General features: G+C 38.6%; 1 long non-coding RNA gene across 1 annotated transcript; it reads right to left on the bottom strand.

Moving 5' to 3' along the window:
* Nucleotides 1–218: 218 nt before the first annotated feature.
* Nucleotides 219–24,414, bottom strand: LOC128118631 (uncharacterized). Its single transcript, XR_008221285.1, has 2 exons — nucleotides 12,719–24,414; nucleotides 219–492 (listed from the first exon to the last, which is right to left on the bottom strand). It is a non-coding gene; the product is annotated as an uncharacterized LOC128118631 (long non-coding RNA).
* Nucleotides 24,415–24,470: the final 56 nt, after the last annotated feature.

Below are 24,470 nucleotides of genomic sequence, written 5' to 3'. Positions count from 1 at the left end.
TGGCCCTATGACCTAATTTACTTGGTGAGCTCTAGCTTAATGAAAGAATTATTCAAACACCAAGGTCAATGGCACATGAGGAATGACACCCAAGGGTGACCTTTGTTATCCACACTCACATATATATGTATGCAATCACCTGCACACATCTATAAACACCACAAAAAGGAAGAAAAGAAAGAAGGAAGGTATTGTGGGAATTTACTAAGGCAACTCCACATAGTTAAAAAGGTTTATTTTGGGAACTTAAAGCCAGTAAAAGGGTTGGTTATAGGATCTGGGAGAGATGAAGTGCAGTACAGTGGTGTTCTCTGGAGAATTCTGCTCGGTCTACCACCCAGCATCCAGGATCACAAGGAACCAAGAGAGCTGGCACATCCGGATCTTGGGTCTAAGTGCTCCTGTCTCAGCCCCACCTCAGGGGCAGTTCATAGATAGGTGTGGCAGTTACTGGGGGTAGTACTTCCAGGTCAAACCTGGAACAGCTACCCACTACAGGAAAAAAGGAAGAAAGGAAGGGAGGGAGGGAAGGAGGGAGGGAGGGAGGGAGGAAAGGAAGGAGGGAGGAAGGAAGGGAGGAAAGAAGAGAGAGAGAGAAAAAGGAAAAAAATCATTGACCATGGAAGACTAATAGACTTCTATTTTCACACCCAGAAAAAAGAAAAAACTGATGCCATCTTTTTTGATAACAATAATAAACTTCAGTAAGATTCTATTTTCAAATCTTTTTTATTGTTTTATTTTACATGTATGGATATTTATCTGTATGCCTGTACACCATGTGGATGCCTAGTGCTCAAAGGGACCAGAGAGGGTGTCAGGTCCCATAGAACTGGAGTTAGAGATGACTGGGAACCACAACATGGTTGCTGCAAATTAAACCCAGTTTTCTTGGAAGAGCAGCCATCTCCCCAAACACAGATGCCATTTTTAAATTATTTTATTCTTATCTGAAAGATTATGAAACTAATGCTGAGAAGGGAAACCACTTGTCCAAGTCACATGCTGGTAACAAAGACTGAAATTCATGTAATTCTGACAGTAAAGTCTTTGCTATTAAACTGTACTATCAGATTTAAGTTTGATGGGTTCAGAAATGAAAACTGAATCAGCAAGACTAAGCTAACTGTGGATTCCATATGTATGCTCTACATTGTTTTCAGCTGCAAATAACTCAAACTATTTATGCTGCATTAAAAATTTTATGAGAAATTTTGTCATTTGCTAACAGATATTTTACATTTTAATTAAAGCAGGTTGCCTTTGATTTTTTTAACAAACAAACAAAAACAACAACAACAACAACAAAAGTCATTTCCCAGGACTTTGTTTTGTTTTGTTTTTGGTTTTTGAGAAAGGGTTTCTCTCTGTATACCTGGCTATCTTAGTACTTCCTCTGTAGACCAGGTTGGCTTCAAACTCAGAAATACACATCCCTCTGCCTCCTGAGTACTGAAACTAAAGGTTTGCACACTGGCAACTTTAAGTATGCAAGATAAACCAGTTTGGAAGTAGGTTCTGTAGACAGGCTGTTCTCATCCAAGAGGAGACCACAATCAGAATTGTGTTAATCCCACCAGATGCAACAGGTCAAGAATAAGAACACTACCACATTTTAAAGTCAAATTTGAAGCAATATTTAATTAAATATTGGCCAGGTGGATGGGCTCTGGCCAGGTCCATCTCTGGGTTTCCAGAAAATGGCCCTGAGTCACAGTTTGCAGAGACTTAAGCATTTACTATCGGGTCCAATCAGGAGCAGGCATACATACTGCCTGTGAACCTCCCACCCACATATAATCAAGCATATCCAGTGTAGTTGGGTTAAACAAACTAGTTTAAGAGAGTGAAAACATGTGGCTCATTGTCTCCTATAAATAATACCCTTGAGCATTTCAGGAATGATCTGTCCTTGGGCAAGAGGTTTGCAGATCAGAGGCATTCTTGTTTCATGGATCTCTTAGGCATAGTTATTAAAACTTAAAATTGAACTTTTATGAATTTCAAGTCTTTATTGAGCCACACAAACCCAGAAGGGGGCATGCACTTTTTCCACTACAAGCCCAGATGAGAATCAGTGTCTATAAAGCAGGGGATTTATAAAGGAGAAAATTATAAGCTGGGTATTTCCAACTGATAATTGTGGTGGCTGTTTGCAACCATGACAGGATATGAACTTTTCATAGGAATAGGGTATGGTGGTGTTACCATGGTAAATGAAAAGCATAAAAAAAATGAGAGAAAATGACTGCTGCTAGGTATGGTGGAGGACAAAGTTTATTATAGATAAAAGGAAGAGAATAGCCAAAGACAGACACATCTGTGTGGAATATTCCTTTACACTGAGTGAGTATATGCCACTGTGGTTGATTTAATAAATATGCTGACTGGCCTATAGCCTGGCAGGTTAAGGCTAGGTGAGAGAACCAGACTAAGAAAATTCTGGGAAGTAGGAGGGTGGAGTTTGAGGAGTCTCCAGAGACACAGAGAAAAGCAAGACTAATGTGCTGTGTTGAAAGAAGGTACAGATACATGGCAAAGGGTAGATAAGAAATATGGATTAATTTAAAATGTAAGATGTAGCTGGAGTTTTCTCCAGTCCTGCCCAGCACCACAGACCCCACAACCACTTATAAAATAATCACTCAAAAACTTATATTAATTAAACTGCTGGGCCATTAGCTCAGACCTACCACTGACTAGCTCTTACACCTAACCCATTTCTGTTAATCTATATGTTGCCACGTGTTCCGTGGCTTTACCTGTTGTCTTTACATGTTGCTCCCTGGATGGCAGGCTGGCATCTTTCCCAGACTGCAACCTCCCAGGCTCTCTTCTCTGTTTGTCCCACCTATCCTATACTTCCTGCCTGGCTACTGGCCAATCAGCGTTTAATTTATTCACAACATACAGGACATCTGACAGCAGTAAGAGTTAGTTACTAACCAGCCTGAGCTATTGACCAAGCATTTATATTAATAATAAGTCTCTGGATAGTTATTTGAAAGTAACTGCTAATACACAGAGAAACTGCCTACATATAGCACCTACATCCACATAAAATCCAAGAAAGTTTTAAAAAGGTTCTAAACACGTTTTTTTAAAAAAGCAAAATTCTGATTCTTAGTCTCCTGTCCTGTCTCCCATGCCAACAGCAGTACAAAAGTGCATTTCCCAGAAGCCTGTAGCAGGAGCCAGCCTCCAGCCACCAGCCATCATGAACTACTACTTTGAACTAAACTAAGCTACATGGGCAGTGGCTGACATAGCAGTTTAAGATTCATCTCATGTGACTGAAAAACAATACAGATGCTCAGGAAAGACAGATCCAGACAGAAAAAAAAAGAAAACTCTAAACAGGATACGATGTGTTTAAAAATATACATAGGCTAGGGAAGGAAAAAAGAAAGGGTAGAGACAGTCATAGACTTAAAACTGGTTTTAAAATATAGTAAAGTCCTTAAGAAAGAAATAGAGTAAAAAATATAATAGGCCATGTAAAGATGGGAAATACACAAAGTCTGTATTCTGTATGTTATTGTGTTGTCCTTAGATTTTCTGATTGTTAATGAAGGAAGAACAGCTGCTAAGACACATTGGATTATGAAAACTACTGGATTAAACCAAACTATGTATTCTTAAAATGGAAGTGAAAAGATATGTTTCTTTGGGGAAGAGGTCATGATTTTATTTCTACAGGGATAAGAGGCTGTATATTCATTCCAGGTTGATAGTGATCAGGTTTGATTGGGAAGACTCCCTGAAAATCTTGACTACAAACATAAAGAAATAAACCTAGAAGAAATACAAGACATGTAACATATATTTACCTACTCAAACAGAAAAAAAAATAATCTTTGGCTAGCTTGTATACACCACACAGTATATACTTATATTAATACAGATATGTATGTTACATTTTAAAGTGTGGTGATTTTAAAATGGCCCCCAAAAGAAAGGCACTATCAGGAGATATGGCCTTGGAGGAAGTGTGTCACTGTGGAGGTGGGCTTTGTGATCTTTTTCTCAAGCTTCACTCAGTGTGATAGTCAGTCAACTTCTTGCTACATTCTTGTCAATATGTATCCAGAACTACATCTGCCTACACATTATCATGCTCCCCATCATATTGACAATGAACTGAACCTCTGAAACTGTAAGCCACAACCTCAATTAAATGTTTTCTTTATAAGAGTTGCTGTGGACATGGTGTCTTTTCACAGCAATAAAACAACCCTAAGACAGAAATTACTACCAGGGACTGAGGAATTGCTGTGATAGGGCTGAACATGATTTTGCTTAGAATAATATGGACTTCGGTACTTTGGATTAGGAAAGCAGTGTCATGCTTTAAACACTTTTAAATGGGGCATACTAGAAGAAGCATGGAAGACAATGCTGCTGATAATGACTTGAAATGTTGGGAGCTGGCTCAAGAGGTTTCAGAGAAGAATTTTAGTATGATGCCTAGAAATCATTCTTGTGATATTTTGCCAAAGAAAGTGGCTGCCTTTTGCCCTCATCTGAAAAGTCTGCCTGAGGCTAAAGTGAAGAGTTTTAGATTAATTCCATTGGCAGAAAAAAAAATCTCAGAACAGCCTAGGATAGTCTCTGTCATGTGAATATTAGTGGTGACTCTAATGAAGATATATAATGAAAAGGGGAAAGCTGAGCATGGCAAATTATAAAAAGTAAGTTTTGAAGAGAAAAAGAGCACCAGGAAGTGAAATGGAACTAAACCTTCTGTTCAAAGAGATGAACAAATTAAGAAGTGGAATATAGAGATTGGTGACCTTGTGGCAAGATCCAATCCAGATAAGTTTTCAATTTGTGAAAAGAAACTGAAGAAAAGCTTAGAGCTGGCTGTGGTGGAGCACACCTTTAATCTTAGTATTGGGAAGGCAGAGGCAGGTGGATCTCTGAGTTTGAGGCCAGCCTGGTCTACAGAGCAAGTTCTAGGACAGTCAAGCTTAGGTAGTAAAAGACAGGAAACTGGTGAAGATGTAGTTGAACAAGGAGGCCATTATCAAGCCCCAGCAAGAAGCAGAACTTGGCAGCTTCATCCACATGGCTTTAGGGTTAAGAATAGAAGAAACAGATTATTGAATTTACCTGTGTGCCTAAAGAAAGCTGTTGAGGTCAGGCATGTGTCAGGGGTGTCCCTGAATGGAGGCTTGGTAAAGAGGCAATTGCCTGAAGCTGTGAAGTTGAAGCCTAGATTGCCTTGGAGAATCAAAGGTGTTAAAGATGCCAGAGTCATGGGACATCTGTTGAGAACAGCTGCTAAGAGGAAGTGGAACCAGCCCAAGAGAGGAAGTGTGTTTCAATCAACAAAGATGAATGGAGTTGGAGATGTGGATGGTGCTTTGACATCAGACATGGAGATGCAAAGCTTGGAGTTTGCCCATCAGGTTTTTGGTCTTGGTTTGGTCCAGTACTTTCTCACTGTGCTCCCTTCCCCACATTCTGGAATGATAATGTATGTCCTCTGCCATTATATGTTGGAAGTATATGATATTTTTATTTTGATTTTATATTCGATTACAGTTAAGAGATTGCATGAATCACAGAAGAGACTTTGAACTTTGGACTTACAAACACTCTTGAAACTATGATAGACTATGGGGACTTTTGAAGTTGGACTAAATATGCATTGCAGTATGATTTTTCTATATGGCTTTGGGGGTCAGAGAGTGGAATGTGGTGGTTGGAAAGAAAATGGCTCCCAAAGAGAGTGACACAATTAGGAGTTATGGCATTGTTGGAGAAAGTATGTCACTATGGGGTGGACTCTGAGGTCCTTTTTCTCAAGCTTTACTCAGTGTGACAGTCACTCAACTTCCTCTCTAGTCAAAATGTTGTAGCCAACTCCATATCTGCCTTATGCTGTGATGCTCCCCACCATGATGATATGAACTAAACCTCTGAAACTGTAAGCCACCACTTCAATTCAATGTTTTCTTTGTAAGTGTTGCAATGCTCATGTTGTCTCTTCACAGCAATAAAAAGAAACCTAAGACAAAATATTTATATATTTTCAGAGCAAGAGGAACAGACATCAATGAAAACAAAGAGTCCATGTGATCCAGCATCCAGAACAGCTTCAAGGCTGCTGGTTGAGATGAACCATCCTCACAGAATACTCCAGCCAAGACTTAACAATTATCCAGTTTTCCTCAAGGTTCTCCCAAGGATGACAGCACCCCAGACAACAAGCAGCAATCTTGAAAAAATATCACCCACATTCCCAAAAGATGGGTTATGGATCTTTGTTATCAGTTAAGGGGATTGGTTGCAAGTTGTTCTTGGTCATAGTTAGAAAAAAGGCTAGATGGAGGAGTTAAAATCAAAGATCTCTTTCTAAAAGAAAAAAGGGTGGTATAATATAGGAATGACAGGGAAAAAAGGATAGATCATTGAATCTACTTTAACTCAAAAAACAACTATTAATCTCAAAATATTTTACATTGGTATGGATTTTGGTTTATTGATAAAAATTTAAACTTAATTTTGTTATACTGTATGTATGTTTCTACCCTTTGTTGTGGTATAGTTTTTATGCAGCTCTTTTGAAAATGTATAGTTAGAAGCACAAGTTAGTAGGTTGTCATCTATAATAATTAAGCATGTAGTCATATTAGGTTTGTTTTCAAGGTTAAACAGATATATTTTGATAGATGGTCTTCACACAATTCAAAGACCTAGAGAACATGGCATTTAATATGTTTAATAACCTAAGGCTTTTCATGACAGTGAGATACATCTGCTTGTGACAGCACCAATTTGCTTCAAAAGAGGATGATGGGCATCATAGAAACTCCATATGGAGGTTGTTTTCTTTATGGCAAAGGCTATCCATTTGAGCAAAGAAACTCCCCTTGCCTCATTTGCAGACAATATACTGTCCAAACTGGACCAGTGGAATGCAAAAAAAAAAAGTGACTGCTAAACTTTGCTAAGACAAGGAAGGACAGTCATTCAAAGTCCCCTGCTTCTCAGACATGTTTGTCAGATATACTCAGCCTGTAGGCCAAAGCTGGATGCCCCAATGTTACAGGAGAAATTTGGATGACTATTCAGGAAGTCAGATGTCACTGTCATTAGGTAGCATTATAACCTTCTGGGGTCTTTGAAAACTTACAATTTTCCTTAGTTATGATAAAAAGTAAATTATGTATAAAAGTTTAGACTCACAAAGATTCAATAGATAATAAAGGATTTTTCTCTAATTTTATCAAATACAAAAGAATTGGATATTATAACTGTAATTCTTACTCAATAACTGTTTTTGTTATGTGTAGTTTTACTATGTTAAATTTAAAATCTTTTTTTAATTAGACAAAAAGGGAGAAATGTGGAATATTCCTTTACATTGTGTGAATATATGTTACTCTGATTGGTTTAATAAAAGAGCTGACTGGCTGGTACCTAGGCAAGAGCTATGGGTGGGACTGTCAGAGAGATGACACTGGGAGGAAGAAGGGCATAGTCTCAGGGGTCTCATGGAGATACAACAACATGTCATTGTTGAAAGAAGGTACCACAATGTGTCAGAAGGTAAATAAGAAATATAGGTTAATTTAAAATGTAAGAGTTATATAATAACAAGCCTGAGCTATTGATCAATCAGTTATGATTATTAATAAATTTCTTTGTGATTATTTGGGAACTAGCTGGAAGGAAAGAAAGTCTGCCTACATATCTGGGAAAGTCCACAGTGTTCATAACCCTAAGTCAAGTTAAGAGACAGGGACGGGAAGAGGGAAAGGAAAGAAGGGAACCAGGCACAGCAGCCAGGATGCTCAAAGATAATGGGTAATTAAAACAGCTGGATTATATAAGGAGGGGCAGCTGAGGGAAAGACAGCTCAGCCTCTGGGTTGGAAAAATTTAGGGTAGGGGGCAGTGTATGCCACCCATACCCTGTAACAGGTAGGGACTGAGGGATGCTGGGAGAACCTGGCAGCTAGATCCCTTTCATAAGTTAAATAGGCACCTCAGCCATTTGTTGTAAGTTTGAGATTTAACACATGGTATCACTGTTTGATCAGAGAGGGGAGCAGAAAGCCTTGCAGTTTCTGATGCAGAACAATGGCAGGTGAGTTATGGTTTCCATAAAGTACTGTGCAAACCTGTGAGTCAGGCTGACTTGAGTTTCAGTTCAAGGTTGGTTCAGAATTTAGCAAATATATTTTTCTTACTTCAATAGCAAATGTTTAGGTTATCTTTAGATTTCTCCATTTTTCTAAATACATGCATGTTAATGATTACCACATATTGTTATGAAGTACCTAAAGAGAGAAACTCCCAAGAGCCCTGAATAAGTCAAGTGGAGTCTTTGTTAATACCAGTGGGACTGTCCCAAGCAGATTAATGGGAAGCTGCTTTGAACCCAAAGTTAGTTTGAGTTTTCAAGGGCAAAAAACCCCTCAGTTGTGATGTATATAGAAAACAAGCATTGTTTACAGAAGCTGAGAGATAACAGTTAAATGGTCAGGCAGTTAACCTTTAATTCAAAATCACATTGTACAGGAATTTAGAACTGGTCCAGAAACCAATTTTATCCAAGATAGTTTTAGCACTTAAAGTATTCTTAGAAATACTTCCATGAGAGGCACAAATATAGTTCAGTAACTCACTACATGATAAAGCCAGCTAGAGTACCTGGCGACAGTCTTTTTTTTTTCTTTCATTTTTCTTTATTAGGAAATTTTCTACTCACTCCACATACTATCCACAGATGCCCCCTCCTCCCTCCTCCCACCCCCCAACCCTCTTTCCCAAGCCAATCCACATCCCCACATCCCCCAAATCAAGGTCTCCCATGGGGAGTCAGCAGAGCCCAGCACACTGAGCCTAGGCAGGACCAAGCCCCTTCCCACTGCACCAAAGCTGTGCAAGGTGTCACACCACAAGCACTGGGTTCCAAAAGCCTGCCCATAGACCAGGGACAAATCCTGATCCCCCTGCCTTGGTGCCCCTCAAACAGTTCAAGCCAAACCACTGTCTTCCGTATCCAGAGGGCCTAGTCCAGTCCCATGGGGGCTCCACAGCCACCAGTCCACAGTTCATGGGCTTCCACTAGTGTGGCCAGCCTGGTGGCAGTCTTATATCTCAATATTTCCTCCTTTTGGGAAACTTTGTTCCCCATATTTGTAGGTAGGTTTTACTTTTCTTCTGAAAAACTGCCTGTCTATATTACCTAGGAAATGTGTTTTGGATCAATTTTTTGTGCTGCTTTGGGGATCAACTTTCTCAGCTTTTACCCTGAGGCCTGTTAAATCTCAAACCCTGGGACAAATGGATGACATGTCTATTTAACATATCAAAGAAGACCTGGCCACCAGGTTCTCCCAGCATCCTTCAGTCTTTACCTGAAGGATATAATGCATGCCCATCCCCCTACCCTTAAATTCTCCACCCTAGGGGCTGAGCTGCCCTTCCCCCATCTGTCCTTTCATATAATCCAGTCAATTTGGCTTTGCCACTCTCTTGGTCAGTCTTTAGCCCAGGGTGCTCCTCTTGGTCAGCAGCTCCTCTCAGGGTCATGTCCACTCTGGACTCTCCTAGATATGTCTGTCACTCTGGCTATGTTCTCCCTTTTATCTGCAATAAACTTTCTCCTCTACCATACCTAGGAGCAATCACATCCTTTCCCTTTCCCTTTATTTCTTTATTTCATTCAAAGCCTTCTTATCCATGAGGTCTGGGGTTATTCTGTACATTTATGAAAATGTGAGGGGACTCAAGACACTAGGTGAACAATTTCTCATGTGTGTCTTCCTAGGGAGCCAATACAGTTCCTTCTGTCTGAGTAATGGGTTTTGTTTGGTCTATCTGACACCTCCAAACATTGGAGTAGGAGATATAAGCAAGGGTGCAGCAAAGAAACTACAAAAACAGCCCCTCCTTGGGTGGAAAAAGTTTATTCAAAACTGCCAAGACTATCTCTGAAGGTGAGGTACAGACAGAAGCTAGATTAGCAAGACAGAGAATAGAGAGATTATTAAAGGGGATGGAAAATTCATGAAGGTTATAAGGAAGATGAGTAGCTAAGGAAAGGGAAGCCTGCCTATGAACTGGCAGAGCCTAGGAGTTTAAGTTAGAGGAGGAGGTGGGAAAGGCCAGGATTCTAACATGGACTTTGAGATGCAAATAAGGAACAGAGGAATCTGGTGGCTGCCCTTGGATTTGTTGTACACCATAGTTACTTGTCAATTGGAAGGCTTCTGCCTTATCTGCCAGGGGAAGGGGAGAAAGGGAAGTGGCTTTATGCACACAGAAACCAGTTCACAGGTTCATGAGGAATGCTAAAAGCATCTGCCAGCTACCCTACACTCCAGTGTGAGCTGAGATAAGACTGTCATTTCTGGAGTTATGCACTGACTTTTGGAGTGCCCTTTTGACCTGACAGTAAGGAATATGTGCCTTTTCTCTTCTATGTCCTTATCAGCAGGCACTCAAAGAATTCCTAACCTAAAGACCTGGCAAGGTCACGGGAGAAGCAGCAGAAAAATGCAGAATTATGCATTTGAGAAGGAATATCAGGAGATGAAAGCCAAATGATTAAAAATCAAAACATTTCAAAGACAATGAAAAACAAAACAAAGAAAAACCAGAATGCCTTGAAAGTTCCAAAAGCAAACAAAATGCTGAAAATAAGATTAACAGCCTTTACCAAACATCTAGAACAAAATAGTTTCAAAGCAAAGAAACTGTGTTGCTGTGGGATGGTCTGTATGTCAAATGTGTTGCTGATTGGTCAATAAATAAATCACTGATTGGCCAGTGGCCAGGCAGGAAGTATAGGCGGGACAAGGAGGAGAATAAAGCTGGGAAGTGGAAGGCTGAGTCAGAGACACTGCCAGCCACCACGATGACAAACAGCATGTAAAGATGCCGGTAAGCCACGCACCACGTGGCAAGGTATAGATTAATGGAAATGGATTAATTTAAGCTGTAAGAACAGTTAGCAAGAAGCCTGGTATGGCCATACAGTTCGTAACCAATATAAGTCTCTGTGTTTACTTGGTTGGGTCTGAGGGGCTGTGGGACTGGCAGGTGAGAGAGATTTGTCCAGACTGTGGGCCAGGCAGGAAAACTCTAGCTACACTGTGTACCTTATGATGAATATGTCTAAGGTTTAAGCTACTGTTTAGGAGAGATCTACAATACACAATTAATAAATATAATTCATGAAACTGAAAAGCTTCTGCAAGGCAAAGTACACTGTCACTAGGACAAAATGGCAGTCTACAAAATGGGAAAGAAGTTTCACCATCTCCAAGCCCAATAAGGAGCTAATATCCAAAATATATAAAGAATTTGAAAAACAAGACATCAACAAACCAAATAATCCAATTAAAAATATAGTATAGCTATAAACAGAGAATTCTCAACACAGTAATCTCTAATGACCAAGAAACACTTTAAAAAGTGTTCACCATCCTTAGCCATCAGGACATGCAAATCATAACGACTATGAGATTCCATTTTCCACCTGTCAGAATGGCTAAGAACAAAACCACAAATGACAGCTCATACTGGTGAGGATGTGGAGCAAGAGAAACACTTCCTCATTGCTGGTGGGAGTGCAAAGGTGTACAGCCACTATGGAAATCAATATGGCAGTTTCTCAGAAAACTATAGCACTTTGGGGCATATACCCAGAAGAATAAATAAATAAAATTTGTACATTTACACAATGGAGTAATATTCAGTTGTTAGAAAAAAATGACATCATAAAATTTACAGGCAAATGGTTGAAACTAAAAAATAATCCTCAGCCAGGTGGCAGTAGCACACACCTTTAATCCCAGCACTCAAGAGGCAGAGGCAGGTGGATCTCTATGAGTTCCATGCCAGCCTGGTCTACAGAACAAGATCCAGGACAGGAACCAAAACTACACCGAGAAACTCTGTCTCAAAGAAAAGAAAAGAAAAGAAAAGAAAAGAAAAGAAAAGAAAAGAAAAGAAAAGAAAAGAAAAGAAAAGAAAAGAAAAGAAAAGAAAAGAAAAAGAAAAAATTCCTCCTGAGTGAGGTAATCCTGATTCAGACCAAGAAAAAAAAATGGTATTCACTCATCTATAAGTGGACATTAGCTATTAAGTAAAGGATAATTATGATACAACCCACAGACACAGAAAGACTAAGTAACAAGGAGGGCTCTAAGGTGGACACATGGATCTCCCTTGTTAGTATTCTGAACCACCACTTGGGGACTCACCCAGCATCCTGACATCATCTTATATAAAGACTCTTTAAAAAAAAACTCCCCTTCTACTCTCTCCCTCTCCCCCCTCTTGCCAGAAGAGGTACACTTCTCTCTCTCTCTCTCTCTCTCTCTCTCTCTCTCTCTCTCTTCACTCTCTCCACTGAATAATAAACTTTCCATGTGGACATTTGTCTGCACGTTATGTGTAACTTTCCATTGCTCCATGTCACAACCCACCACCACATCTTCTGCATGTTGTGTCTCCCTCACCCACTGGGGCACCTTGGTCCACCCCGCTAAGTCCTCCCACCTGTCATTTAATAACATTGGTACTATACGACTTGGCAGAGGCCTTCCTTGTACTTTTTCCTGCCTATGAGCACTCTCAGATGCACCGGGATCTCTGGAACTTTCAATACTCATTCCATAATCAGTAAGCCCCCTACCTCTTCTGGTAATTTCCCAAGAGTGAGGATTCACATCATCTCAACCATGATTTCTCACCTTTTGGCATTATGGAAAGACCCAGTTCTGAGTATCATGAGTCCCATGCTTTCAGCCCTCTGGTCCCTGTTCCTGTGTGACAGCGTTTGGAACAGCTTTCACCCACTCACTCCATCTTTGGAGGATGATCCACTGATAATTGTAGTGATATTTTATTTGTGCATCCCATTATAGCTTATCTAGGGATCAGAAGAAAAGAAACAGCCACTATGTTAAACATAGAGGTCAGGCAGTAGTAGCACACACCTTTAATTCTAATATTCTGGAGGCCGAGATTCATATGGATCTCTGTGAGTTCAAGGTCACACTGGAAACAGAGCCAGGCATCAATGGCATGTCTTTAATCCCATCACTAGAATGGAAGTAAGATGGCAGGACACAGAAAGATACATAAGGCATTAGTAAATAGTCTCTCTCTTGAGACTGAGACTTAGAAAGCTGCAGTTTAAAGCAATAGTTACACAATAAGACAGATTCAGATGAAACAAGACTTTAATGCTTTACAATGTGTGTAAAAATATACGTAGGTTTGGAACAGAGAGAAAAAGGAATATATACAGTTATACAAAGAAATACATAGTTTTTAAAAATAAAGTCTTTAAAGAGACAGTAAAGGCAATATAAAAAATAAGCCACGTAAAATTGGATATTACACAGAGAATCTGGATTGTGTTGTCTTTGGGATTTTTAACTGCAGAAAACATTTGATCGTAAAAGCTGTTGAGTTAAACAAATATGGATATTTTAAAGGTACCTTGACTTCAAAATTTGGATGTAAGGATATGTTGCTTTGGAAAGGAGGCTCTGCTTTTGTTTCCACAGAAAGTGAGAGGCTATGGATTTGTTCCAGATTAAGATACATCAGGTTTGACCAGCCAAGACACCCTGGAAGGCCTTTGATGACACCATGGCCCAGATGATCCAACATCTAGAATGGTTTCAAGGCAACTGGCTCAGAAAATACAACCTCATGGACTACTCCATAATCCTAAAATTTTCTTTATGTCCCCATAAGAATACAGTGCCCTCCTTCAGCAGGAAACTGTAAGAGAAGCTCTGTCTAGATTCCCAAATATACCAAGCTAGATTTGGAGATGGAATTGGCTCACTCCTTCTCTAAACACAAGCATATTACTAATAAATAAATAAATAAATAAATAAATAAATAAATAAATAAATAAATAAAAAAAAAGTTGAGAGATTCTTTTGTTCCATATCAGAAGAGCCCTCTGTTATGGAACAGAGAAAAACCAGTATTTTTACTTAAAGCAGGTTGATTATAAATGTACTGTCTTTCTAAAGAAAAAATGGGATAGTTTAGATATGATAAGATGAAAGGGAAGCTTATTGAATCTATTTTTAAAGAGCAACATATTTAAAAATGTTTTACATTGCTATAGATTTTAGTTTATTGATACAAATTTAGAGTTGATTTTGTTATACTGTTTATATATTTCTACTCTTGTTTGAGGTATTATGTTTATGTATCTCATTTAGATTGTAATGGATAATTAAGAAATACAGATTAAAAAGTAGTACTCTATGATAGTCAAACTTACAGTCATGTTAAGTTTTCTAGGTCTACATAGATATAATTCAATTAGGTAGGTAATCAAACACTTCAAAGACCTACAGAATATGGTACTTGAAATGTTTTAAAAATTTAGACTTTCTGGACAATGATACATGTCTGCTCCTGGCAGCACCAATTTACTTCAGAGAAGAGGATGGGCACTGAAGACACTCCATATGGAGTTTATCTTCATCTTGGCAAAAATAGCCATTTAGGAAAAAAACTGATCTTGCCTGGACTGCTTGATTGACTGGACATGCAGAACCCATAGGAAGGTGACCACTGAACTTTGCTTGGCAAAATGGTCCTTCAGGTTCCTGCTTCACAGAGGAAACTGCCAGACATTCTACAGGACACAGAGAGAAATGACTGAGAGATTCTAGGCCTGTGGGCTAAAGACAGATTCCCCGACTTTACAAAGGAACATTAGGTGACTGTCCAGGATGCCAGCTGTCTCTGTCTACTCTTGCAAGAATCCCAAAAGTTGCTAACGTCTGTCTCCCATTTCTCAGATAATATTATATCCTTCTGAGGTCTTTGTAGTTGAAAACTAGATAGTTATAATTTCCTTAGTTATGATAATAGATAAGTTAGATATGAAACCTTAGACTCACAATATAAGATAGATAGGATATATTCTTTAATTTTGTCAAATACAAATAAACTAGATATTATAAATACACTAGATATTGTAACTGTAATTCTTGCTTGATAATTATTATATGTAATTTTACTATGTTAAAGTTAAAACCTTCCTTTTTGAAAAAAGAAAAAGGGGAACTGCTGTGGATGATTGATTGATTGATAAATAAAATGCTGATTGGCCAGTAGCCAGGCAGGAAGTATATGTGGGACAAAGAGAGAGGAGAAGTCTGGGAAGTGGAAGGTGGAGGCAGAAAGATGCTGCCAGCCGCTGCTATGAGAAGCAAGATGTAAAGTACCAGTAAGCCACGAGCAATGTGGCAAGGTATAAATTAATAGAAGTGGGTTAATTTATGATATAAGAACAGCTAACAGGAAGCCTGAGCCATTAGGCCAAACAGTTTAAATAATGAAAGTGTCTGTGTGCTTATTTTATAAGCGGTTGTGGGGTCCATGGGGCTGGGCAGGACTGGAGAAAACTCCAGCTACAAGCAGGAATAGACCAAGCAGAAATTGTAGTACCTTTATCTAGTGATGAAATTGACAAATTATGGGAAGAAAGTGAACCTTGGCAAAGAGCTTGCAGTAAATTTTTGGAAGAGATTAACAATAAATATCCAAAAAAGTGATAGAATTAACTTATAAAGAGAGCTAACTTGATCCCACCTTGCATTGTATGGGAAACACCAATATCTGGATGCCCCCCTCCCTACATTTCATACAGATGCAAACCAAAAAGGAAAGACAGGTCACAAATCAGAAAATTTAAGTTCAAAGTCCTTTTAATTCTGTCCAAAAATCAGAATTATATGCCATTCTGATGGTATTAATGAATTTTTTGGAACCTCTCTACATACTTAATGACTCTCAGTATGCTGAAAGTGTGGTCTTACATACTGAAACTTCAGAATTTATTCTTGATGAGTCAGAATTAACTTTGTTATTTATTTAGTTACAAGAAATAATCAGGAATAGGAACCATTCCTTATATATAACTTGTAGTTGGAAGGTTTTTCTGGTCCTGCCTGGCCCCACAGTCCCACAGCTGTTTAAAAAATAATCATTCATGGGTTTAATATTAATTACCATTTGCATGGCCTATGGAAGGCTTCTTGCTAGCTAGCTCTTATAACTTAACTCATTTCTATTAATCTATAAGTTGCCACGTGGCTGTGGCTTACCCGTACTTTCACATCTTGCTTCTCCTGGCAATAGCTGCCATCTCCCCAGACTCTGCCTTTCTCTTTCCTGTCTCTTTCCTTGGATTTCCTGCCTGCCTCTAAGCTGCCTTGCCATAGGTCATAGCAGCTTATTTACTAGACAATGGTAACAACATATTTTCACAACGTACAGAAAGATATCCCACAGCACTTCCCTTTTCTATCCAATCAAAATGGAAGATTTTAAGTTTAATATAGTAAAATTATATATAACAAAGTTATCAATCAAGAATTACAGTTACAATAGCTAGTATTTGGCAAAATTAAAGAAAAGATTCTATCTATTGTATATTTGTGAGTCTGAGGTTTCAAATATTTATCTTTTATCATGACTAAGGAAAACTATAATTATAACTATCTAGTATTCAACTACATCAAAGACCCCAGAAAGATGTAATATTACCTAAGTAAATAGGAAGAATATTGTAAGTAACTTCCAAAATCTAGAATGACAGAGACAACTGGTTGCATGGACAGTCATCCAAAGTTCCTCTGTAACATTGTGACATCCATTTTTAGCCTATAGGCCTAGTCACTCAGTCATTTTTCCCTGTTTCTGTAGACTCCTCTGTGAAGAAGGAACCTGAAGGAACATTTTACCTTTTTTTTTTTGACAAATTCAGCATTCATTTTCCTATGGGTCCTGCATGTTCAGATTATACAACATATTATCAGCAGTCCAGGCAAGAGCAGTTTTGTTGTGGGATAATGTCCTTGTAGACTGGTTTAATAAAACACTGATTGGCCAGTAGCCAGGCAGGAAGTAGAGGTGGGGTGAGCAGACTAAAGGAATTCTAGGAAGAGGAGTCTGAGTCATGAGACACCAGCCTGCTGTCCAGGGATCAGCATGTAATGGCACACAGGTAGAGCCATGGAACACATGGTCACATATACATTTACAGAAATGAGCTGAGGTCTGAGCTAATGGCCAAGCAGTTTTAATTAATATAAGCCTCTGTGTATTTACTTGGGTCTGAGCAGCTGCAGACCAAAAGGGACACGGGATAAAACTTTCAACAACAAATGGCACCCAACATGGGGAAAAAGTTTCCACCTAAAACCTGAGAAAGCTTTAAAAAAAAAAAAAAGATTTTAAAATGGGGCTAAAAACAGCTTATTAGTTGTGTTTCTCAGGCCAGCAACAGCCTGCAGGCTTGAGTTACTACTCTATGGAAGATTCAAGGTGTGTGGGCTTGACATGCAGTATGGCGGATTCCCACCCTGGTACACAGAGTTATCTCCAAGCCACACGGTACACTGTGTGGGGGATTTAGCCTTTGCTAATACACAGAAAAGAGGGATTTGGGCTATACGTTGCTGGATGGAAGCATAGACACACTGCTTCACAGAGTCAGTGATGAGCTTAGTTCCCCCAGAGCTGGCTGTAAACATAGTTCCGCCATGTTGGGAAGCTGAGGTGGGCAGAGCCAGCAACCAAAGCTGCCATTTCAGTCTACAGTTTAAATCAATAAATTCATAATAAGTCAGATTCAGATTAAATAAACCTCTAAACAGTTTGCTGTGTGTGTAAAAATGAACATAGGCTTGAAAGAAAAAGAAAAGGGAATATAGACAGTTATATAAAAATAAAAAAGTTTTAAAAAAATAATTTCTTTTTGAAAAGACAGTAAAAGTAATATAAAAATAAGCCACATAAAGATGGAAGTTACACATAGAGTCTGGATTATATTGTCTTTGGGATTTTTAAATACAAAAAGACATTTGATTGTAAAAGCTGCTGAGTTAAGCCAATATGTATATGTTAAAGGTATTTTGATTTCAAAATTTGGATCTAAGGATATGCTGCTTTGAAAAGGAGGCTCTGTTTTTGTTTCCACAGGAAGCAAGAGGCTATGGATTTGTTCCAGGTTAAGATGGACCAGATTTGATCAAGCCAGACCTTCTGAATCTTAACAGATGGTACCTATCAACAAAGGTTATAGCCAGTCTTCCCAGGACCATTATCTTGAATTTTCTAAGGATCCCCCTAAGACTACCAGCACCCTATATCAGTAGGAAGTAGCCTAAATAACTGTGCTCACATTTCCAAAAACTGGACTGTGGATATTTGTCTTTGTTAGAGATTGGTTACAAATTGTTATTGGTCATACTCAATATCTTCTAAAAAAAGAAACGGAGGATAGGATATAGATATAGGATAAAAGGGTAGATTATTGAATCTGCTTTTAAAGAGCAACAACTCATTTAAAAATGTTTTACATTGGTATAGATTTTAGTTTATTGATACAAATTTAAAGTTGATTTTGTTATTATATATATGTATATATATATGTATGTATATATACACTCTTGTTTAAGGTATTATGTTTATGCAACTCATTAAATTGTAGTGGATAATTAAGAAATACAGATTAATAATTAGTCTTCTAAGATAGTTTGCTGTGGGATGTTCTGTATGTTAAATGTATTACTTTGATTGGTTAATAAATAAAACACTGATTGGCCAGTAGCCAGGCAGGAAGTATAGGCGGGACAAGCAGAGAAAAGAATTTGGGGAACAGGAAGACTGAGTTAGAGAGACACAAACAGCCACTGCTATGAAAAGTGAGATGTAAGGTACCAGTAAGCCACAAGCCACATGGCAACTTATAGCCTAATAGATATGGGTTAATTTAAGATATAAGGAGTAAATAACAAGAAGCCTGCTGTGGCAATACACTTTGTAAGCAATATAAGTCTCTGTATGTTTACTCGGTTGGGCCTAAGTGGCTGCAGGACTGGTGGGTGATAGAGATTTGCCCTGACCATGGGCCAGGCAAAACCAAAAAAACTCTAGCTACAATAGTCAAACTTATAGTCATGCTAAGTTTTCTAGTTATACATAGATATAATTCAATTAGGTAGGTAATCTTCAAACACTTCAAAGGCCTACAGAATATGGCATTTAAAATGTTTTAAAAACTTACACTTTCTAGACAATGAGACATATCTGCTCCTGGCAGCACCAATTTACTTCAAAGAGAAAGATGGGCATCAAAGACAATCCATAAGGAGTTATCTTCTTCTTGGCAAAGGTAGCCATTTGGTCAAGAAACTGTTCTTGCCTGGACTGCTGACAAAATGTTATGTCAACTGGAAATGCAGGACCCATGGAAAGTGACCACTGAACTTCTGAACTTTGCAAAGAGAGGTGGTCCTTCAGGTTCCTGCTTTGCAGAGGAAACTGCCAGACATAGGACACAGAGAGAAGCATCTGAGAAACTCTAGGCCTGTGGGCTGAAAAACAGATGCACCAACATTACAGAAGAACTTTGGGTGAGCAGCCAGCTATCTCTGTCATTCTAGACTTTTGGAAGTTGCTTCCAATGTTCTTTCTATTTACTTATGTAATATTGTATCCTTCTGATGTCTTTGATGTAGTTGAAGACTAGATAGTTATAATTTCCCTTGGTTATGATAAAAGATAGATTAGATATAAAACTTTAGACTCACAAATATAGGATAGATACTTTCTTTAATTTTGCCAAATACAAATAGAATAGATATTGTAACTGTAGTGCTTGCTTAATAATGGTTTGTTGTATATAATTTTACTATGTTAAAGTTAAAACCTTCCTTTTTGATTAGACAGAAAAGGGGAAGTGCTGTGGGATAATGCCCTTGTAGACTGATTTAATAAAACACTATTGGTCAATAGCCAGGCAGGAAGTAGTCAGGGCAAGTAGACTAACCGAATTCTGGGAAAAGAAGGCTGAGTCAGGAGATGCCAGCCTGCCATCCAGGGAACAGCATGTAATGGCACACAGGTAAAGCCATGAACACATCATGACATATACATTAACAGAAATGGGCTGAGTTTAAGTGTAAGAGCTAGTCAGTGGTAGGCCTGAGCTAGTGGCCATATTTTAATTAATAGGAGCCTCTGTGTGTTTACTTACGTCTGAGCAGCTGCAGACTGGGTGGGACACAGAAAAACTTTCAGCTACACAGTCTCTTGACCAAATGGCTATTTTTGCCAAGAAGATAAACTCCATATGGAGTGTCTTCGATGCCCATCTTCCTCTTTGCATTAAACTGGTGTTGCTAGGAGCAGATGTGTCTTGTTTTCCAGAAAGTTTAAGTTTTTAAAGCATTTGAATGCGATATTCTGTAAGTCTTTAAAGTGTTTGAAGATTACCTACCTAATTGAAATATATCTTTGTATATCTAAAAAACTATTAGTTTGATTATCATAGATGACTTCATTATTAATCAGTATTTCTTAATTATACATTATAATGTCAAAGGAGTTGTACAAACATAATACCTTAAGAGTAGAAATACATATGCAGTATAACAAAATTAAATTTAAATTTATATCAATAAACTAAAATACATAGTAATGTAAAATATTTTAAACAAGTTGTTGCTCTTTAACAGTAGATTCAATAATCTATCCTTTTATCCAATCATATCTATATCATATACCCTTTTCTTCTTTAGAAAGAGATTACATTTATAATCAACCCACTTTAAATAAAAACAAACATTTATAAACAATATTTTGGAAGTTTGGGCATAGCTTATACTACATCCTGTTGGTTGGGGTTGCTGGCAATCCTATGGGGGTCCTGAGAAAATTAAGAATTATAGTTATATCTTTGCTGTAGTCTGTGAGGATGGATCATCTCAGCCAGTTTCTTTGAAGCTGATTTTGGATGTTGGATCATCTGGGCCAAGGTGTCATCAGAGACCTTTCCAGGGGTCTTGGCTGACCAAACCATATTAGCCTGGAAGAAATCCATAGGTTCTCATCTTCTGTAGAAAGAAAAGCGGAACCTCTTTTCCAGAGCAATGTATACTTAAACATAAATTTGAAGTCAAGATACTTTTAAAATATACATATTGGGTTAACTTAGTAGCCTTTATAATCAAATGTCTTTCTGCAGTTAAAAATCCCAAAGTCAATAAAATCCAGACACTGTGTGATTTCCATCTTTATGTGGCTTATTTTTATTTACTTTTACTATGTCTTTAAAGACATTATTTTTTTAAACTATCTATTTCTTTATATAACTGCATACACTCCTTTCCCACTCTCTTGCAAGCCTATATACACTTTTACACATACTGTAAACTGTTTAGAGTTTTATTCCATCTGAATCAGTCTCATTGTGAATCTATAATCCTTCTCTGACTGGGAGAGATGTTAAATTGTTAAAGTGTGTGGCTAGGGCAAAAAGCAGCAACCTTGGCTACTGACTTTGCCTACCTCAGCTTACCAACATGATGGAGGTACCCAGGAGCGACATGCTTACCCTGCCAATTCTGGGGTCCATGCTGCCACCAGGTTGTGTGCAGCTGGCCCATAAACCTGTTTTTATCTGTATGAATAAAGGCTAAATCCACCATTCAGTGCTCTGCATGACTTGGAGATACCTCTGTGTACCATGGCAGGAATCAGCCATGCTGTAGGTCAAGCCCAAAGGCTGAAAACCTGCCATATTGTAGCTCAAGCCCGCATACCACAGCTTGCCTGAGAGACAGAACTAGAAAGCTATTTTTAGTTTCATTTTAGAATTTTTTAAAGCTTTCTCAGGTTTTAGGTAGAAATTGTTAGTACCACATCTGGGCTCCAAATGTAGTTGGAAGGTTTCTCTGGTCCCAGCCTGCCACATGGTCCCATGTTTCTCCAGTCCTGCCCAGCCCCAAGGCACCTCAGCCACTTATAAAATAATCATTCAGATGTTTAATATTAATTACCAATTGCATAGCCTATGAAAGGCTTCTTGCAGCTAGCTCTTATAACTTAATCCATTTCAATTCATCAAATTGCCATGTGGCCATGGCTTACCAGTACCTTCATATTTTCTTTTTCCTAATGGCAGCTGGCATCCCCCCAGACTCCACCTTTCTCTTTCTTGTCTCTCTCCTTGGATTTCCCACCTGAGTTTAAGTGGCCTTGCCATAGGCAAAAGCAGCTTATTTATTAAACAATGGGAACAACATATATTCACAGCATACAGAAAGATATATCAAAACAATAACTTACATCTGATCCCATATGGGTCTGCCAGGCCCTCTAGTACAAGATAATGATAAGATTGATAAACTATTGATAGGAAAAGTTCTAGAGGCCTCAGAATTAAAAAAAAATATCATCTTAATAGTAAGGGTTTTAAAAAGGATTTTTCCATAACCTGGCAACAAGCTAAGGAAATTATAAGAAAATGTCCTACTTATTCTTTTTACAATTAAACCAGCAGGATGTAACCGGAAGGATACTCAGAGGAATGAAATATGGCAAGTGGATGTGTTTCATTTTATAGAATTTGGAAAACTGAAATATGTATACCACACCATTGATATCTATTCAGGACTTAAATGGGCAACTGCTCTGATTTCCTAGAAAGCTGATTCTGTAATCACACCTTTGCTAGAAGTTATGGCCATCATGTGTATACCTGTACAAATTAAAAATGACAATGCTCCAGCATGTGTCTCTGGTAAAATGAAACAGTATTTTTCTTATTACAGTATAAAGCATATTACAGGTATACCATACAATCCTACAGGCCAGGCAGTCATAGAAAGATCAGATTGAATTCTAAAGGATGTGCTAAATAAACAGAAAGGGGTAACAAAAACCCCCAGAAATAGATTACATAATGCTCTATTAACTATGAATTTCCTCAATGCTAATGAGAAAGAAACAATGGCTGTGGAGAGACATTGAATAACAGAAAAAAAACTACAGAATTAAATCAGCCTATGTACTTTAAAGATTTGCTGACTTCAGAATGGAAACCAGGATATGTATTATGTTGGGGATGAGGTTTTGCTTTTGTTTCTACAGGAGAAGAAAAGCTGTGGATACCACAAAAATTAGTAAAGGTACAATTTGAACAGGAGATACCTCTTAATTAGAAGAGGAGTTAGTTCATGAACCAGCATGACCATTCAATTTAAACTAACTTATACCACTAACAAATGCTTTTCATTTAATCAGCTATAACTTGCCCAAAGGGAACCTCTACAAAGTTCAGGTTGGGGAAGGGATTTGTTTTTGTCTTTCAGGAGAATGAAGGCTAAGGAATCAGAAGAACATGGACAAATGAGACATCTGAAGAAAAAGGACAAATCTTCCAGAAAAAAAAATGTTCCAAGAAAAAGAGTAAATTGGCCTATTGGTATATCACATATCTAACAGGAAACAATTTCATAAGTCTTCCTAAATGTTTTTTTCTGATGTTCTCTACAGACACATAATGCAAATGGTCTTCATGTAGTCTCAGTTCAATTAAAAATTAAAGCTGGCTTTGGAGTTGGAGCATGACTTTCTCCTCTAAACTCAAGCATGCTTGTTAGAAGAAAATACAAAATATCTCTATCATGTCAGAAGAGTCACCTGATATAGGACAGAAGAAAAATCAAAATTAATGAACTATTCTATTGCCACTATTCTCATAATACTTTGGATTTATTCTGACTCTTTAAAATTTTCTTAATCATTTACTTGCATCTGAATCATAGCAAGATACTAGATGTGGAACAAGGATGACTTGTCTGCTACTTACATCACCAGGGAGGCTACTTGGAAAACAGGACCCCAAGAAAGACATGGGGATCGCCCAATGACAGAGAAATGGAATGAGATCTACATGAACAGCCTGGACATGAGTGGGGGTAGTGAAAGGCGAGGGTCGAGGGAAAGAGAGCTTGGGGGAGTGGGAGATCCCAGCTGGATCAACAACAGAGAGGGAGAACAAGGAATAGGAGACCATGGTAATGGAAGACCACATGAGAATAGGAAGAAGCAAAGTGCTAGAGAGGCCCACAGAAATCCACAAAGATACCCACACAACAGACTGCTGGCAATGGTCGAGAGACAGCCCGAACTGACCTATTCTGGTGAAGGGATGGCCAAACACCCTAATTGTCGTGCTAGAAACCTCATCCAACTACTGAGGGATCTGGATGCAGAGATCCATGACTAGGCCCTGGGTGGATCTCTGGGAGTCCAATTAGCAAGAATGAGGAGGGCTTATATGAGCGAGAATTGTTGAGACCAAGGTTGGATAAAGCACAGGGACAAATAGCCAAACGAATGAAAACACATGTACTATGAACCAATGGCTGAGGGGTCCCCAACTGGATCAGGCCCTCTGAATGGGTGAGACAGTTGATTGGCCTGATTTGTTTGGGAGGCATCCAGGCAGTGGGACTGGGTCCTGTGCTCATTGTATGAGTTGGCTGTTTGAAACCTGGGGCCTATGCAGGATCGCTTGGCTTGGCCTGGGAGGAGGGGACTGGACCTACCTGGACTGAGTCTACCAGGTTGATCTCAGTCTGTGGGGAAGGCTTTGCCCTGGAGGAG

The sequence above is a fragment of the Peromyscus californicus genome, unplaced genomic scaffold, assembly GCF_007827085.1.
Source record: "Peromyscus californicus insignis strain IS unplaced genomic scaffold, ASM782708v3 Scaffold_11__1_contigs__length_118956290, whole genome shotgun sequence".
NCBI classification, from domain to species: Eukaryota; Metazoa; Chordata; class Mammalia; order Rodentia; family Cricetidae; genus Peromyscus; species Peromyscus californicus.
The sequence above is the reverse complement of the archived record's forward strand: the minus strand, read 5'-3'. Positions and strand labels throughout refer to the sequence as shown.